Here is a 19143-nt window from a genome sequence, read left to right on the forward strand (position 1 = left end):
CATCATTGTTGTTTGGCGGGCCCGGGCTGGGGATTCGAACCCGCCACCTTAGGTGTATGTGGCTGGCACCTTAGCTGCTTCAGCCACAGGCACCAAGGCAAAACAGCCGTTTCTTGCGTGTAGCACAAATCCACATGGCATGTGGGCCTCTCCCCCAACCAGGATGTGTCTTCTCTTCACCTGGCAACCTGTAAAAGAAAAGGCAGAACTATCTATGTCCCCACATAAGCATTTGCTATACAACAGATCAGGACAGAATAATTATACTGGAAACTCCAACTTAGAAGAGAGAAGCGTGAGAAGCCGAGGGGACGCTGACTAGTAGATGTATTCTGAAATCCTGAGATGCTGTAAACATGAAATTTCTGTGCCCAGGAGGTGAAGTAGTTCTGTGATTAGATTCTGCGTTATTCTGTGGGAGTGACTCCCCTACCCGTGTCCACAGGGCCCGTGGAGACTCTGCCCATCTCTTTGTTCCCATAATGACCTGCCCAGCCCCCCTTCACCAGTTCTACAGCCTTCCACGCCTGCACCCTGGTCAGGAACAACGTGGGGACCCCAGGGTTTCTTTACGACTCAAACATCAATGCCTTTTTTGTCCACATTTGTTTTGTTTGTTTGGTTTCTCAAAGCAGTTTCTTTAAAAAAAAAAATTATGGAGCCTCTTATCTGTTTGCTTCTGTTCGGTTTCAAGGCCGGAAACCACAGCGTCATTTTTGAGATAAATCCTAGAATGTGATTGTGTTTCTCTTGCCTCCGGGAGCCTCACTTGTTTCAACATCAGCAGACTTCTTCCCTCGAGATCTGGAACAGTAGATGGGAAAACCCCAGTCTCAATCTGAAGTTTTCCCTACTTTTTTTTTCTACTGAGAAATTGAACTTTAGGTTATTTTAAATTGGGAGGTTTTCAGGGCCTTGATTTCTCGATATCTTTTTTAAACTCAAGCCTTAGTGTGTGTGAGTAGAGGAGGAAGGTTTTCAATCATGCAAAGATCTGAATTTCTAGACTTTATCCCCTTTATTTATGCAAATCAATAATTTCTTAATCTCAGCTTGTTTGGTAAAACCTGCCAAATGCAGCCGACAGTGGTTCCCTGTGCACTATATCGTCTGTTTTCACGTATTCCCTGAGAGTTTCAATCTCTGTAGGTTTAGTCTGTCTTTCTAATTATGGCAGAAGTTCTTTTACAAAATATTTTTGTTTATGCATTACATTAAAATATTTAATGTTCTAGGCTCAGACATTTATTTCTCTTACCCAGTGCTTAATAGCCTAGTGGCGCCTGGTTAAGGTTTGGGGTTTGTGGCTGTTGTTATGCCAGTTCACTGCCCTTCAGATCAACTTTTCTCTTATTCAGAATAGAAACAGGCTATGCCACAGTCACCAGTAAGCCCTCAAATCTCAAGGGCCTAACACAATAGAAGGGCATTCCTTAACTCAGCGCAATGTAGATTTAGCACCTGTTCTCGAAGCAGTGATTTAGATCCCAGGGCGCTCTAGTCCTGTGGCTCCACTATCTTGTAAATCCCAGGTCACCTTGGCCTTTTTCAGCTAGCAGAGAGGAGCAAAATAAATGGCTATGGAGAAGGTGCCCTGATAGGAAACAGAACACCTCTGCACCTAGAAATAGGACATTTCATACCAACATTCCATTGGCCAGGATTATCCAGACTGCCAACCCCGCTGCAGCAGAGCAGAGAAGTTAGAGAGGCACAAAGTCACCAACGTGCATTAAACATGTTGCTTCAAAGCCAACGATGCAAGGTCCAGTCCTCATCACCTTCAATCGCTCTGAACGCCCTGCCTCTCTCTTTTACTTATAAAGAACTTGGTGATTACATCAAATTCACCCAGTTAATTGAGGATAGCCTGCCTATCTTAAGATGTTTTACTTAATCACATCCGCAGAGTCCTTCTCCATGTGAGGTAACACAGTCCCAGGTCCCAGGACTAGCACGAGGTGGTCCTTGAGGGATAGCATCCTGCTTACCTCACCGATAGGGAGTAAGCCTTTTGTATTACAGAACCTATATGTAACATATTTAAAATATTTTTCTGACTTTACTGTGCACATTTCCATGAGATATTTGCTGGATAAACGTCAGTGTCAGCACAGTTGGAAAGACTGGATCTCAGGGAGGCTGGACAAGGATGGAGTTAGTTGATGGGTCACCGGGAGAAACGCCCCTCTCCACTTCCTGACGGTCTTTGTCTAACAGTGCCACTTAATATTTATTTTTATGCTTAAATTTTCTGCCCCAGGGCTCATTTTGAAATGGAGTTCCCAAGAGGCCTATTTATATTTCTGGAGCACTTACCTTCCTTGAAATCCTAGTACAAAATGGGGCAGCAGTGTTTTTGTGAGATCAGCAGGCTCCAGGTGGGCACAGACAACACTAGGATCCTTAGTTCTTTAGCTGCTTTTATTTCTCTGTATTTAATGCTGCCACACGAACTCTAAAAATATTTGAATTTGTTGTGTCTCTTGTATTGTGTTCACACCTTGAGGCACATTTGTAGAGAGTGTAATTTTAAAATTCTGAAAAAAAAATGAATTAAATGGAAACACAGTTTGGGAAAGGAGCTCTGGAGGTCAGACAGTTTGGCTTCCCACCTGCAGGCAGAATTATTCTCAACCCCCTCTTCCAGGAGTTGTTTATTTTCTGTCTGGTACACAGTGCCCAACAAGGAATAATCCAGTAAACATGTCAAGCAGATTACTTTAGCAGAAAACAAAACACAAAGAGAAGAAATTTAACCTTAAAAATAAGAAAAAACGCTTTTATCTACATAGCCTTACCACCCAAAAACTGTCCAGAATTTAGATGACTGGCGTGTTCAACGGTGGAGACCAAAAGTTGGGAAACACAAAGACAGCTAAACGTCAGGAGCGTGCATATTTGATCAGCGTTTCATATGTACTTACCGTATAACTGTGGTCCTGTGAGAGCGAACACCTACGGGTGGGGATGTTTCTCCTCTGGTTTTATGATGTCCGCCTCTGCCGTTCAGTCCCGCCTACTACCTCCTCCCTCTTAGTTTGATTTTTCCTTTTTTATTAAATCATAGCAGTGTACATTAATGCAATCACAGGGTACAACGTGCTGGTTTTACATACAATTTGAAATCTTTTATCAAGCTAGTTAACATAGCCTTCTCGGCATTTTCGTAGTTATTGTGTTAAGACCTTTATATGCTACATTTAGTAAATTTCACATGTATCCTTGTAAGATGCACCATAGATGTGGTCCCACCAATTACCCTCCCTCCACCCATCCTCCCTCTTCCCTCCCCTCCCTCACCCCTTTCCCCATATTCTTGGGCTATAATTGGGTTATATGAAAGGTATAAATTGGGGAAGAAAAGTATCCAATGTACTCAGCTCTTGGTTTGATTTGATAAAATAAACCAAGAGCAGGGAAGGAGAATGGGACCTTGTAAAGCTCCCGCATGTCAGGTCCAGTGTAGGGCGCCCGGCACACCTGCTGGGTAAAGGACTCAACCCAGCTTTACCTTACAAATGCGAGCAATGTAGCCTAGCCACAGCTTCCCTTATGTTAATCCAAAATAAAAATAAAATAGATGAAATAAAAGCTCAAATCTCTAGGTTAACAGTTCTGAAGTCACATGTGGTTTTAGTTTATGGGAAACCACACTCGTTTGTACGTCTGCTCTCCCAGCAAACTTCCTGACCATCAGCTGTCTGTTAAGTACTGGGCCAGACACTGGGAAAAATAGTAAATAAGGCAAACTCTTTCCTCTACAAGAGGAGATTTTAAACTTCCGCTCACAGAATAGAAACAAAAGTCCATGAAATGATACCCTTGCTGCGTTAAAAGCACTTTTGCATTTTATCCTCTCTTCCTGCTTCTCTTTTTTTGTTCTCCTATCTCTGTCTTCTCTCCCATTAAAAAAGTTGCTTGTCAGAGTCACTAAACATACTCTACAGCCAAGCAATGGGGAGTTGCTTGAACTTTGAAAAATACAGCTCTAGAACTGTAATAATCCCATATAGTTAGTCTAAGGCTAATGACCAGCCTGACCACCCCTACGATCTCACTAGAATGGCAGAATTCTAGCCTCTCCCTGTCTCTGGATATATAAAGTTAGAATTTGCCTTTTAACAAGATCTCCCAAATAATTCTCACACATTCAAGTTTGAGAAACAATAATCTAAGACTCAGAATAAGTTCAGGGGAGTTTGTATCCTCACAAAAGAATTTGGAGAAAAAAATATATAGACTCACATAATTTAAAATTAACACATAATATTTGTAGTCATAAATTATAAGTAGTAACAAAGAACATAATTTGGGTATTTTGAGTATTGTTCTTTTAGATTAAAATTCTCGTGCATCTATCTGATGGAATCTCGTGCTGTAGTGATTTAACAACCATGGTCATTTGTTCATAAAAATACCTAAACCAGCCCTTCTTTAATAGTAAAAATTTACATCCTTTTCTGTGTTTCTGAAGTCATATTTTAAATTATCCTTCCCACAGTCATTTATCTATAGTGAATATGTTTATACTCTTTATAATCTGTAATTTATCATCGAATCAAAAGTCTTTGCTATAAAAATATTCACGCACATCTAATTGTGGAGGCTTTCTTCTGGGTCAAGTTACATTGTAATAGATCAAGTAGAATTAAGTTATTACAAAATCTGGTAAGTATTTAATACTTATAACTTAGCTCAGAGGAAAATCAGTTTTAGAGAAGGATGTAGGTGGAAATTGGGGATATGAAACTTGATTTCCCCAGCACCGCTCATCCCATGGGCAGTGTAGACGACAGCCTTGCATATGGCCCAGCAGGCAGGGACCTCGGGTTGGGAAGCCGCTGCACCAGTGAGTAAGGCTAACACAAATGCAAGGAAGCCCAGGGTCCCCTCATCAGGCCATGAGGCACACAACCCACACTTTGCTGAACAGAGAAATGAGCCTTTAACTTCCCGGCAGGTGGGGTTGGGGTGGGTGCAAGTAGGGTCACCAGAGGAGGAGATACTTGATTCTGAATGATGGCAATGACTCCAACATAATAGAAAGCCACAGACACCCAAATGTAAAATTAACTACAAAAAGTAAGGCGAGGACCAGGTTGCAAAGGGACTTCTACTGAACTCACACGGAACATTATTTGCAGAGCAGTAACTCATATGTTTAAAATAGGAGTAATATGATCAATTAAAAAAAAAAAAAACAGGGGTATCATGATCAGATTGTCTCCAGTGATCTAATCTTAGAAGCTCTTAGCCTGGGGTTAACAAATGCCTGGGAGCTAAAGAATGTTTCTAAGACATGGGAGAATTGATATCAATGCCTTAAAAAAAAGAAAAGAAAGAAAAAATTGTTTTCCACATAAATGCACAGCTATTTTTAAAAACATATAAAAGTGTGGTTGTGCAAAAATAATTTGGAAAGATTCTAGCATTTGTGCTAGTTTGCGTGTTTGGCACGGAGTGGAGGTGACGCCTGTCCTATGTCCCCTCCATCCGCAGAGCCTTGTCCTGAGGAGGTAGTCTAAACTTTTTCTTTGGACAGAGTCTCACTCTTTAGCCCACACTAGACCACATTGTCTTGATCATAGCTCACTGCAACCTCATATTCCTGGGCTTGAGCCATCCTCCTGCCTCAGCCTCCCAAGTAGCCGAGACTACAGGTGCCCTCCACCATTCCTTGCTATTTTTATTCTATTCTTAGTGGAGACAGTTTTTCTCTTGTTCAGCCTGGGCTCAAACTCCTGAACTCAAGGGATCCTCCTGTCTCAGCCTCCCAGAAAAAGTGAAATCTTCTTTATGGCCTAGGTAAGAAGGACCTGAATACTTATTCAATAAAAATGGAATGAGTTGGCTGTGAGTCTGTTAAAGGACAGTCAGTAACTTTCAAAGTTACGAAGAACACAAATGAAAGAGGACTGTGTTCTCTTCCACAAAGGATCGTACCCAATGTTTAAAAATCTGGGTTTGTATAAAGGCTAGATTAGAAATTAATTATTCGGCTCGGCGCCTGTGGCTCAGGCGGCTAAGGCGCCAGCCACATACACCTAAGGTGGCGGGTTCAAATCCCCAGCCCGGGCCCGGCAAACAACAATGATGGCTGCAACTAAAAAATGGCCGGGCGTTGTGGCAGGCGCCTGTGGTCCTAGCTACTTGGAAGGCTGAGGCAGGAGACTCGTTTGAGCCCAGGAGTTGGAGGTTGCTGTGAGCTGTGATGCCATGGCACTCTACCCAGGGGGTAGCTTGAGGCTCTGTCTCAAAAAAAAAAAGAAAGAAAGAAAGAAAAATTAATTATTCACTTTTTAAAGGATTCATGGGAGGACATAAGTCAATAGAAAACTTTCCAGCATATTTAAAATAGAATTCATTGACGTGCAATGTCTTAGAAGCTTTTCTGTTGCACCAAGCAAGGTCAATTTGGTCTACTCTTTAATCACTATGACAGGAAAAGTCAGGACAACGAAACTGGTCCCCGACAGGATCTAGGGCACCTGTAATGCCCACCGGTCCCCTTTAAAGTGAAGCAAGAACAGATAGCGTTTTAAATGCATGGACGTAATGTATCACATGTTCCTGCTGCAGTGATCACAGCTAATTAGAGACAGACCTGTATGTGGCTCACACAACTGGTGTTCCTTGATGACCTAACCAGAGAACTCTGCCCAGGAGTGGCTGGAAAGCTGAGTTGTCAATCAAACAGATCATAGTTCCTTTAAAATTTGAATGTGAGGGCCCATAGTGAGGCAGAAAGAATCAATCACTAGAAACAAAAGAAATAGAAATAAAGGGTGGTGCCTGTGGCTCAAAGGAGTGGGGCCCTGGCCCCATATACCAGAGGTGGTGGGTTCAAGCCCTGCCCTGGCCAAAAAAAAAAGAAAAGAAATGGAAATAAGATAGGAATTGTCATAATGGGAAATAGATTAGGTCACTTTCAATTATAAGGGAAAGAAACTTGATATAAATTGACTTAAGGAAGGAAGGAGATTTACTTACTAAAAAGCATAAGAGTAAGTGGAATTCAGAAATCTCTGGGTCCAGATGCCTAAAAAACTACTTTTAAATGCCATTTAGAATCTGTCTCTTCTTATCTCTTGGTCCTGTTTTGTCATGGATTGTCTTCATTTGCAGGCAGTTCCCTGTAGATGATGACAAGAACATCCACCAGCAAGTCTTTTTTTAATGAAACTTTGTTATTATTAGCTTTAACTAGGTTGGCGAAACTGAGAGCATGGTGGTGTCACTGGGGGATAAAGCTATGTTCTTTAAGTTTTTCCACTCATGATAGTTTCAACCCACAGGGGTGTCACGTACATCTCAAAATGTGCAAAACTGCTTTCAAAAGAGGAAACTAATACGTTTCCTGAGGACTCAGACCTCAGTTAGAGGTCGTTCTGGGTTCTGAGCAGCCCTCCCGCTCTGTCCAGATCCTTGCTGTCTGTTCTAACCACACACTTTACGCATAAGGCCCATAATGATTGACCGTCACATCCAGTTGCTTTGAGACCTTGAGCAAGTTGCCTAAAGAGCTATGAATCTCAGCTTTTTTTTCAGTGTGACACTAATAAGTACCTTAGTCTCTAAGAATTGTTGTAGAAATTAGATTATTCAGTGAAATAATACTGGTAACCTCATAGATTTGAGTCTGACACACTGTGAGTCCTTAACTCACGGTTACTCTTTCAGACCCTGGACCCCTGGGTGGTAGGATGGGTGTTCGTGGGACACAGGTCTGTCTCCTCAGCAGTTTATCTGAGCTCTGTTCCCCTCTGACAACACACAGCACAGCAGAAAATAACCTGTGGGTGCTCTCAGGAGGCCACCTGACAGCTCTCTAGCTAAGATATGTGGCCTTAGGTAACTCTTCAATCCTTTGGGCTCTTGCTTTGAAATAAGTGCTGGGATGAAATGATTTCTAGAGTGGTCCCTATCTCTCCCTTTCTCTCTCTCTCTCTCTCTCTCTCCAATAAGCACATACATATTCTGTATGAGTTACACATACGTATATATACACATTTATATATTATGTATATTTATATTTATGCAACTATATATTATATATAGATAGATATAATGTTAAATCCCTACACCCAGTTACTATATTTCTGTCTTCAGGGACAGTAAACCCCAACTTAAGGAATGTAAACAATAAAGAATTTCATTCCTTCAACAACCAGAAACCTGACCAGCAGGCGATTTGGCAGGTGAGCTACTCAGCGCCTCTGCAAGGTTGCCGGAGGTCTAGATTCCTTCTCTCTTTCCATTCTGTCATCCCCAGTAAGTCCATCACAAGATGATTTTGGCAACTCCAGGCAACAGATCTTGCACATTGCTCTACAGAGTAAAAAAGGGACTCTTTCTCTTTGAACATTTTCTTAAGAAAAATTAAAGTATTTTCCAGAAGTACCATAGCTAGAGTGACTAAATAAATTGTCTTCCAAACAGAGACACTTCTGATAAGGAAAGGGGGTAGTATTAACATCTAAGGAGGGTAAGAGGCATAAATCAGAACCATCCTGGACAGACTATTCTCTTCACACCTTTCTGGCCAGAGATGTGTGTGGGGCTCAGTACTGACTCCTGGGAATCAGTGGACTCAAGGAGGAAGACCCTCAGTGTGGGAGGACGCCATCCAGTGCCCTGCAGTGGTGGGGCCAAATGGTCTAAAGGAGACAGAGGGAAGGAGGGGAGATTCTCTCCCTCCACCTTTTCTCCTTTCACCCTTAAGCATCAGACTCCACGTTGGCTTTTGGACTCTTGGGGATTGCACCGCAGGCCTCCAGGTCCTCTCAGGCCACAGCCTTGATTCCCAGTCCTGAGGCTACCGGGCTGAGTCACACTGCAGGCACTTCTGTGTCTCCACTTGCCCATGGCTCTGGGCTTCTCTTCCTCTGTGACCACGTGAGATGACGTTCCTTGCAATTCCCTCTCATGCTTCCTATGGGTTCTGCTTCTCTGGAGAGCACTAATTCACTGCCTAACACTCCTTAATGATTGCCTCGTCCAACCTTCACCCTGCACAGGCTGTGGGTCAGGTGTCTCTCCAGGAGCCCCTGTGGATCTGAATGTCTGCCACCATGTGTCCCACACGGTAGGGTTGGCTCCAGTCTTGACTTGTCACTCTGAGTCTTGAACTGAATGGATTAGGCCGGAGACTATTTAATTTATCTTCATATGCTTGGTGCCTAGCGCAAGTTCAAGCAAGTGGAATAAGCTCAGCAAAAAACAAATTAAATTAAGAAATGAATGAATGAATAAATCTCAACCCCAGAGAGAGAGTTTGGATCCTTTTTCCCCGTGAAGGGCCTGAGATTGAGAAAATAGAAATTGGGCTCCCAGAGTCCTCACGCATTGTGTCCGTCTTATCTGATTCAAATGAAGCAGTCCTCAGCTGAGTGGTGATGGGGCAAATAGAATTCAGAAGGAGCAAAGAACTGCAGGCAGCTGACAGCAGCTGGGGTTGGAAGAGACATCCCTATTATTAGGGTATAATTAACAACTTCCTCTCATAGACATTAATTTATTTTGTCATTAAATTAATTAGAATTAAACAGGCCTTTAAATCACTGCTTGTTCCTAGAAGGGGAGATGTGTTTTTAAATTTAAAGTCAAGCAAAGTTGCCCACTACTTTCCTGCCCCTGATGAGAAAGAGAGGAGAGAGGGTAACTTGGAGACAGTTACTCAAACCTTCCGGGAGACAGGACAGAGCTGTGGCAAATGGGATTTGTTGTCATCTAACGATGGGGCAAGAAGAGCCTCCCCAGGGGATGCAGGTAACAAAATGAGGCAACAAGCTCTATCTTACAGTGTTATTGTAAAATTTTAGTTAGATGCTGTAACTGCCAAGGGCTGGTTAGGCTTACAAGAATTAACACTTAAACTTCCTCCCATCCCCTGACACTGACATTCAAATCTGTTTCAGATAAAGACTGAATCATGAGTTCCCAAGAAAAGATTCAGAATCTTGCTCCCTGCAAGGAGCACAAAACCAAAAGCAAAACTTCACAGTGAGACGATTTTTGCCCCCACCAGAGCCCTGATTCTTTTAATACTCACTGTTCCTTCTACTTTGTCCCGATAAACGTCCTTTCCTTGGCTTCTTTTTAAAGTCTGTGCTCTTCTGAGGCCGCTCCATCCTGCTTTTCCCAAATCCACCTGTCCCTTTCACTCCTTTCCCTCAAGTACTGCCTGAACTCCCACCATTACCGAGAAACTTGCCGTGGCTCTCTCTTTATTTCCCTTTCCATGCAGAGAGGTCAGTGAAGCAAAAAGAAAAATGAAAAACACTGAACAGAATACTGTGCTTATGTAGAACATATGCATTAAAAATTTCGTTTTTATGACTCTTTAGAGTTGCTGTTTAAAAAAAAATCCTTCATAGAACCTACTGATTTGTAATTCAAACTCTTAGAAGTGAGACTTTTGGAATTATGGCTTAGACCAGTGTTTTTCAACCTTTTTAATCTCACAGCATCCTTCAAACTGTAGGGAAACTTCCGTGGCACACTTAAATTATGTTGATCAAAAAAAAAAAAGGGGGGGTGGGGAGATTGGCACCTGTAGCTAAGTGGTTAGGATGCCAGCCATATACACCAAGGCTGGTGGGTCCGAACCCAGCCCACACCTGCTAAACAACTACAAAAAATAACCAGGTGTTGTGGCAGGTACCTGTAGTCCCAGCTACTTGGGAGGCTGAGGCAAAAAAATCACTTAAGCCCAAGAGTTTGAGGTTGCTGTGAGCTGTGATTCCACAGCATTCTACCAAAGGTGACATAGTGAGACACTGTCTCAAAAAAAAAAAAAAAAAAAGAATAAAGAATATAGTTATTCTATTTTGAACTTCTTTCAAAAACAATAATCTTCAAAATTTTTTGTGGCGCACCTAAGATCCCCTCATGGCATACCCATGTGCCATGGCTCACCGGTTCAAAATCTCTGGACTAGAGGCTCTTTTTAGAATTTGACAATTTGAGGACTGTATAGGCCAATGGTATTTCCTCATGTCAGAAAAGCATGTGTGAGGGCTCTCAGTAAGGACGTGGGCAATAGGACATACTCCCCAGTGATGAATCCACAATCCGGTCCTGACAGCTCAATTTCAGAGAGTGGGAGAGGGAAATATTGGCCTATTCTCAGCCTTTTTAAAAGATGGTAACAGAGAAATGGGCTTAAAGAAGGCTGAAAAGCGCCAGCTACTGCCGAATCTGATGGTCAGCAGGGCAGTTCAACTGCTGTAGGTTGAGTCTCTGCTTACAGACTTAGATCTACCATCAGCACATCGATCGTTCATATTCTAACCTCAAAATGTGAGTTAATATGGAAAGTGTACAGAAACTGTACTCTGATAGGATTTTCTGGCCTGACTGATGTTCAACTGCATAACATCAACTCATAATTGAACAACTCTGAGTGATGTTAACAGAGGTGCTAAGTGCTTTTTCTTCCTGATCTAAAAGTCTGAAAATGAAAAGCTGCATTAGTCCCTTTTCCTTTAATTAAGACTGCAGCATTAATAGTCTTTAGAAGACTGCGCAGAATACACAGATGAATAGCTATTTAATTAAGCTTCCCAAGAAAGTTTTGAAGGCAGCAGATTAAATATGGACTTTTACTTTGTGCTGTTTTTTTTTTAAAAAGTTTTAATTGTTTCCTATGGCTGATACATTTTTTAAAATGTAAGGTCAACAACATGGAAACTGATTAAACAAAAAAAGCCAATAGTTTTTTCTTCTTTTTTTTTTTTTTTTTTTCTCCTCACTTGCTGCTAATGTCAGGAGACCAGCATGGAAGGGTTTCTGTGGACACCTCTCTGTATGAGCTCAGAAGGCATGCATACGGTCCTCCACCTTGCTTGAGATGACAGTTCTAATCGTGAATTGTTCTAAATTCGTAGAAAGAAGCCAATATTATTAAGACCTGAATTTAAATATTCTTAGCCACTTACATAAGTGTAACTATTAATAGTATATGAATAAATTTAGGTCCAAATAGCATTAGGTATACAATAAAACTACATATTCTTTCATAACCAAATTTAAAAAAAAATTAGTTTCTACCTAACTAGCAGTGACCTCAGTTTTTTATATGGGTCTCCTCTCCAAGTATATCCTAGAATCCCTCAAAATATTGCGTGTGTCAATATAGGTGTTTTTGTTGTCCCTCTGCCATTGTTAACTTCCAGAGAGCAAGAAGTCAGGGGTGAGCCTGCCCGGCTGCTGGAGGACACCCTGGTGCTGCCAGGGGAGGGGTCCAACTGACAGCCCCACGTCCTACACACACCTGAGTCCAGCAGAGCAGCTGCCCTCAGCGCTTTGCTCTCCGTCCTTAAGGTCACCACGTCACCACTGTCTTGGTTTTATTTTACTTTCATTTCCCAGAGTCAGCAGAGGTTCTCTAATCAAAACCTACCTGTGCCTCATTTTCATGGCCTTTGGTAAGAAAGTCAGTCCTTTCCCTCAACAATCACAAACCCAGAAAGGCTTTTCATGTCGGGCCCATTCTGTCCTCTGTCTAGAATGTTGCTTCTCTCTCCTTGTCTGGGCCGAAGGTCAAGGCCTAAGTCCAGAGTCTTTTCTCTTATCATCCTCTTCTTTTTCCTGATTCTCGCCCCTCCCTGTGATCACGCCTCAGTTGGATTGCTCAGATTTCTTTTACTATATCAGACATTTTTTATGGAAAAAGGGAGAGTCATGTTCTGATTTCTTTCAACCCTAAAGATACTTAGAATTCTGTTGAAATGAACACCCGTAATATCCAGAAGGGCTGGGATCTGCTTATTTCCAAGACTCAAGTACAAAGAGAAATATTGAGAAGAAATGTTCAGAAAGTCACCCAGCATTTGCATAGACGCCCGGCTGCTCGGTCACTCACATGCTCACTCACCACAAACCATCCCCTGTCCAGTGTACCTGCAGTACCAACCCGCTGACCACCAGAGGTGTTCAGAATGTGGGCTGGCCCTCTCTCTAGGAGGTTAATTATTTAGTTCAGTAGCTGTCAAAGGGATTTCATATTTAAGTCTTTTCTAAGGCTCTTGATTCAACTTATCTATTGAAACTATTTTTAAAAACAATTATATAACTACCACAGTAAAATGTGTTTTATATATATTTATATATATATTTTAATTTTCACACTAGTGAATATCAATTCATTACTTTGTTCTGCCAGATTAGCTTGGTTTGGAGTAGACCTTGGCATATAATCTTATACTCTTAGTTCAAATAATTTAACTTTTTAAAAGATATCAATGGTTAGGATATATGTGGTTCTGCACTGATCTTTTCAATCAGGCCTCCAAATGTCTCAGGTAGACTTGTACCAGCAGGTACAGTACTGAATTTCAAATGTAGCATCTGCTAGGACCACACACTAAGATACAATATATTGTTAATGACGCTCCAGTATTTTAAAATACAGGACTTATCATAAATGTTTACTTTTCCTTTTTAACCTTCTATAATGTTCAGTTCTTGATATTTTTATGCTTATGTTTATGGAGAAATTCTAAGGGAAAAAAAAATCCAGACATTTAAAAAATTGAAATAACTGGAATATTTTCATGTTTTGGGCAAATATTTGACGAGAATGACCAAGGTATCTAAGTTTTTTCTTTATGACATTAAGTAGTTCATAAGTTTATAACATATTAAATATATTTTACCTGACAATGTTGTTTTTAAGTGGTTACATAATCTATTCATTGACAATTAACATTCTACAAATTAAGGAATCCCGGCATTCATTAGAAATGGTTAATAATTCAAGTCTGAAACAAAGTTTCCAATGTCTCCCTTTCAGACTTCTGGAGAAGTTTTTTTGTTTTGTTTTGTTTTGTTTTTTGAGACAGAGTCTCAAGCTGTCAGCCTGGATAGAATGTCGTGGTGTCATAGCTCACAACAGCCTCCAACTTGCACTGAAGCGATCTCTCGCCTCAGTTTTTCTATTTTTAGTAGAGACAGGGTCTTGCTTTTGCTCAGGCTGGTCTCAAACTCCTGAGCTCAGGCAATCCACCCACCTTGGCTTCTTAGAGTGCTAGGATTACAGGCATGAGCCACCGCACCAGAAGAGATGTCAAGAAAACTAATTGTTTTCTTTTTAAATATCATTTATAACTTCTTATTAGAATATATTACATGATTCCCAAAGCTGGACACACAAAATAAAATGTCAAATTATTGACCCCAGGGGCAGAGTCTGCTAAGACCTGTGGAACTGGTGGTGACCAGCTGAAGAAATATAAAGTTAGAAACAAAGGGAGAAAGAGACAAGAGACACAGAATAGAATATTCAAAGGTGGGAACTTAGGGGACCGCTGCCCATTTGTGGGGTTCCAGCCATGGCCCCGAGTGTCTGCTCCACTCAGCTTTTATGGAAGGCTATTTGCCCAGAGGGTCAGCTGAGGGAGGGAACAGAGATACCAGCAGTTTCTCTGACTGAGCATATCAGCTCCTATTGTTTCTATAATCACTAACTTTAAGGGTTTCAGGAGCCTTGAGAAATCTGGAACCTGAGCCTTGTGTGGGGGCAGCCTCCTGTCTGAGGTCACACACAGATTCCTAGGGAGGGTTTAGACTTGGTAGTTCCCTGTGGAGTAAAATGCCACTGATGTCCATCTCCTCTAAAGAATCAGTGGAAGAGGAAATTTTCCTCTCATCACCACCACAGAGGGTCTTCTTCTGCAATAAAGGTTATAAGCCCTCCTGCCCGTATTTCAGGGCTCGAGCTCTTCCCCAGCCAAAAGCAGATCTGCACAATGGGTTCTGCTTTGTTTACTGGGCAGGAAATGGCCTAGTTGATGTCTTTCCAGGCCTTGCCACAGCCTCTTCTGGGGCCATTATTCCTCAGAGTTCACAGACCCAGCAGGGTGTTTGTAAGCTGTCTCTCCCATAGGCCAGAGTTCTAGGAAAAGCAGGAAACTTGCTCAGATAAGAAATTTAGCAGTGGCTAGTTTAAAGGCAAACTAGCTGACTTTTCTTTGTTCTGACTCACTCAGCTTGCTTCTTATTTTTCCTACTTTGTGGAGGTGTTTTTCCCTTGCCAAGAATGGGGTCTTCAGTCCCCATTCTGCCTGCAGTATCCTGACTTTAATATAACAGAATAAAAATTTTGCATATAATAGCCTTCTTCCTTTTATTGGATGACTTCCTAATAAAAATTTAAAAGCTGAAGCAATGCTGCTAAAATGTTTGAAAAAAAAAAAAAACCCTAATGCAGTGCACAGTTTTATAAAGTCCTTGATGATTAAAGTATTTTACATTAAATTTCATTTGAATGCTTTTAATGGATGGTGTGGAGTCCAAATGCTGAGGGGTGATAATGGTGATTTGTTTTCTAGGAAAAACACATAAAAAGAATGAATGATCAAATTGACCTTCCTTTATCTACTATTGATTCTTGGAAAATAGGAGAAATTAAATCTAGAGGAGTAGATAGAAAAAAAATAGAGTGTTATGTGCCAAAAAATGCCAATAAGGGCAAATAGATAGAGGAACAGTAAATACTGAGATGAATATTATTCTTCCACTCATAGTAATAATCATCTATGTTCATAAAGCAGTTTACTTAAAAACTTGTATACCTCAGTTCCAGAAAAATTTGGTAGGAATATTGTTCCCTATTCCCCCAATTTGATGCACTAAAAACCCTGGACTTCATATACAGAGCAAATGTAAGAAGACTCAAAGACAGGAGAAGGCCGGCAGTGTAGGGCCCCGGAACCTGAAACACAACAGAGTGGTGAATTTCTGGAGATTTCTTTCACCCTCATATTTCCAGACATGGAAATAAAGCAGGTTCAACCCAGAAACACCACAAAGTACAGAAAGAACAACCAACCAACCAAAATCTGACTTTCTCCAGCCAAAAGATCAGAGAAAGGGCAGAATAATAAGATAGAAAATGTTTAAACAATGGTCCCTCTGCTTCAGGCAAGCATCATAGGAAATCAAAGATGAAAAACAAACAAAAAACAGTCTCAGTGGCTCTCATGCTAACAAAAGCTAAGTGGGAGCAAAGACTTCCGTCCCCTCGGTCTGTTACTAAGGTACCTCCACCCTCGAAATGTCAGTCGAGACCACATGGGAGCTGGGACTTCTACCTACACTTATTATTATTAAAGCATAGCTGTGTACATTAATGCAGTCATGGGGTACAGTGTGCTGGTTTTATACATGATTTGAAATATTTTCATCAAACTGGTTAACATAGCCTTCATGGCATTTTCTTATTGTGTTAAGACATTTATATTCTACATTTAGTAAGTTTCACATGCACCCTTGTAAGAGTCACAGTGAGAGCATCTCATTGTAAATAAGATAGGCCTCTCTCTCCCAGCAGTGAGTGGACTCTTCCAGTGGTCAGTGGAATCCTAGTGAAGAGTCAGGACTTGTGCAATAGCAGCTGCCCACCCTGCAGTGTCAGTGGAGACCATGTGGGGTCAGGGAGTGCCCTCTTCAGAGGTCACTTGGAACCGAGTGGAAAACTCGGACTTCTAACTTCATCTGACAATGGTGTCCAAAAAAGTTAGCTAATTAATAACAAAGAAGGTTAAACCTTCTTTACATCTGAAAGATTTAAATAGAGTCCCATAACATAATACAAAAATGTCCAGTAATGCTTCACATTCTTCACTGTAGCAAAAACCAGGAAGATGTTAAACTGAATGATAACAAAAGATCAATAGTTACGGTTCTGCAGAGAAACGTAACCAATAGGATATGGATATAGTTAGATGCAGATAAAGATGTGTAAGAGACAGTTTATTATGGGAATTGGTTTACATTGTTATGGGAGACGACAAGTCTCAAAATGTGTGCTCTGCAAATTGGAGGACCAGGAAAGCCAGGGGCAGAGTCCAGTCTGAGTTCTGAGGTCTGAGGAACAGGGCAGACAATGGTTTAACTCCCAGTAAGAGGGAGATCCCCCTGAGAACATTTGACCTTGTCCTGGGAAGGGGGTGACTGGTATAAGTCCCAGAATCTTAAGACACGGGGAACCAAGAGCTCTGGTCTCCAAAGCCAGGAGAAGGTGGGTTTTCCAATTTAACAATAGCGTGATAGAATTTGTTCTTCCTACACCTCCTTGTTCTGCCTAGACCCTCAGTGGATTGGATGATACCTCCTCACATTGATGAGACCAGATCCCCTCTACTCAGTCTACCAATCCAGTTGATAACCTCTTTCAGGAATGCCCTCACAGACACACCTGAGACCCTGTCAAGTTGGCTTAAAATTAACTGTCACAGGTGCCAACATCAAGCAAGATGTCAGAGTTGTTAGAATTATCTGACAAGGACTTTAAAGCAGCCATTATTATAGTTCTTAAATGAGTGATCATGAGCATGTTTGAAAAAACGTTTTAAAAAAGGGCGGCACCCGTGGCTCAAAGGAGTAGGGCCGCCGGCTCCATATGCCAGAGGTGGTGGGTTCAAACCTAGCCCCGGCCAGAAACTGAAAAAAAAAATTAAAAAGATTAGAAAGCTACAACAGCACAACAGACATAATGAAAAATCACCGTGATTGCATTAATGTACACAGCTATGATTTAATTAAATCTTAAAAAAAAAAAAGAAAAGAAAAATCAAATAGAAATTTTAGAGCTGATAAACACAATCCCTAAGATAGCCAATCAGTGGGCTGGACAGCAGAATAAGGAAATGAGAAGAAATAACAGGTTAATTTGAAGATAAAAATAATAAAACTAATAAATCTAAACAACAGAGAAAATAGGGGAAAAAAAAGAGAACAGAGCACAGAGTGTCAGGGAGCTGTGGAGCTAGAACAAAAGACTTGACATTTATGTCACCAAATCCAGGAAAGACACAGGAAAGAAGATGGGTCTGTAAAAGTACTTGAAAAAATAATGGCTGAAAAGTTTCCAAATTTGGCAAGAGTCATAAACCTAGAGATTTAGGAAGCTGAGCAAATCACAAACATGACAAACCCCAAGAAATCCACACACATCACAACTACCCAGTTACAACGTATCATATGTTATACTTTCAATAGCTTAGAACAAAAAAGAAATCCTAAAAACAGCCAGAGAAAAGCAACGTTTTACCTCTGGGAGGAAATAATGTAAATGAATACATGTTTCTCATTAGAATACATGAAATCACTAAGGAAGGAGCATAATATTTTTTTAGTGCGGAAAGAAAAGAACATAGAATTCTTAACCAAGAGAAAAGAAAATCCTTCAAAACTTAGGAGTAAATCAAGACATCTTCAGAAGAGAGAAAATAAAAGCATTCTCATAAGGCCCACCCTAAAATAATGGCTAAAATAAAATTAAGAAAAAAGAAAGATTGAAACATCAGGAAAAAAGCAATAACATAGTCAATTTTCTTCTTCTCTTCTTGAATTTTATTAATTATGTGTGATTAAAGCAAAAATTCCAGCACTGCCTCATGTGGTTCTAAATGTATGTAGAGGAGATGTTTAAAGCAAAAATATTATAAAGAAATAGCGTAAGGACATATAAACAGGCAAAGTGGACTTGGAAACATGACCCAACTTTATGCTGTCTGCAAGAAACTTGCTTCACATATAGACCAGATTGAATTCTAAAAAGAAAGCAAATGTTAATCAAAGGCAAGCTACATTGTCTATAATAACATCAGATAAATTAGACTTCAGAGCACAGAAAATTATGAGAGAGATTAATTTTCCTAAGAAGACACGACATTCCTAAATGCAAATGCATAAAAAAAACAGCGATTTAAAATATGAGAAACACATAATTTTAATAAATCCTTCTCAGCGATGGTGAAATATCCTCTCTGTACATTGTGCATTTACTTTTTTAATATTTCATTGAAGATTTTGCATCTGTATTTATGAGAAATATTTCTCTGTAATATTCTTTTCTTGTAATACCCTTATCTGGCTTTGATATTAAGGTAATCTTGACTTCAGAATGAGTTAGAAAATATTATCTCCTCTGTTTTTTCTGAAATAGATAATAGAAACTTTTGTAATTTTTCCTTAACTGATGGAATTTACCAATGAAATTATCCGAACCTATTCCTTCCTTTTAAAAAGATTATTAAGTATTGATTCAAATTCTTTAACATAGGCCTATTATATTATCTATTTCTCTTTATGTGGGTTTGGGTTGTTTGTAGTTTTTAAAGAAATGATCCTTTT

This window comes from Otolemur garnettii, unplaced genomic scaffold, assembly GCF_000181295.1.
Source record: "Otolemur garnettii isolate 467f Iridium unplaced genomic scaffold, OtoGar3 scaffold00097, whole genome shotgun sequence".
Lineage (NCBI taxonomy): Eukaryota > Metazoa > Chordata > Mammalia > Primates > Galagidae > Otolemur > Otolemur garnettii.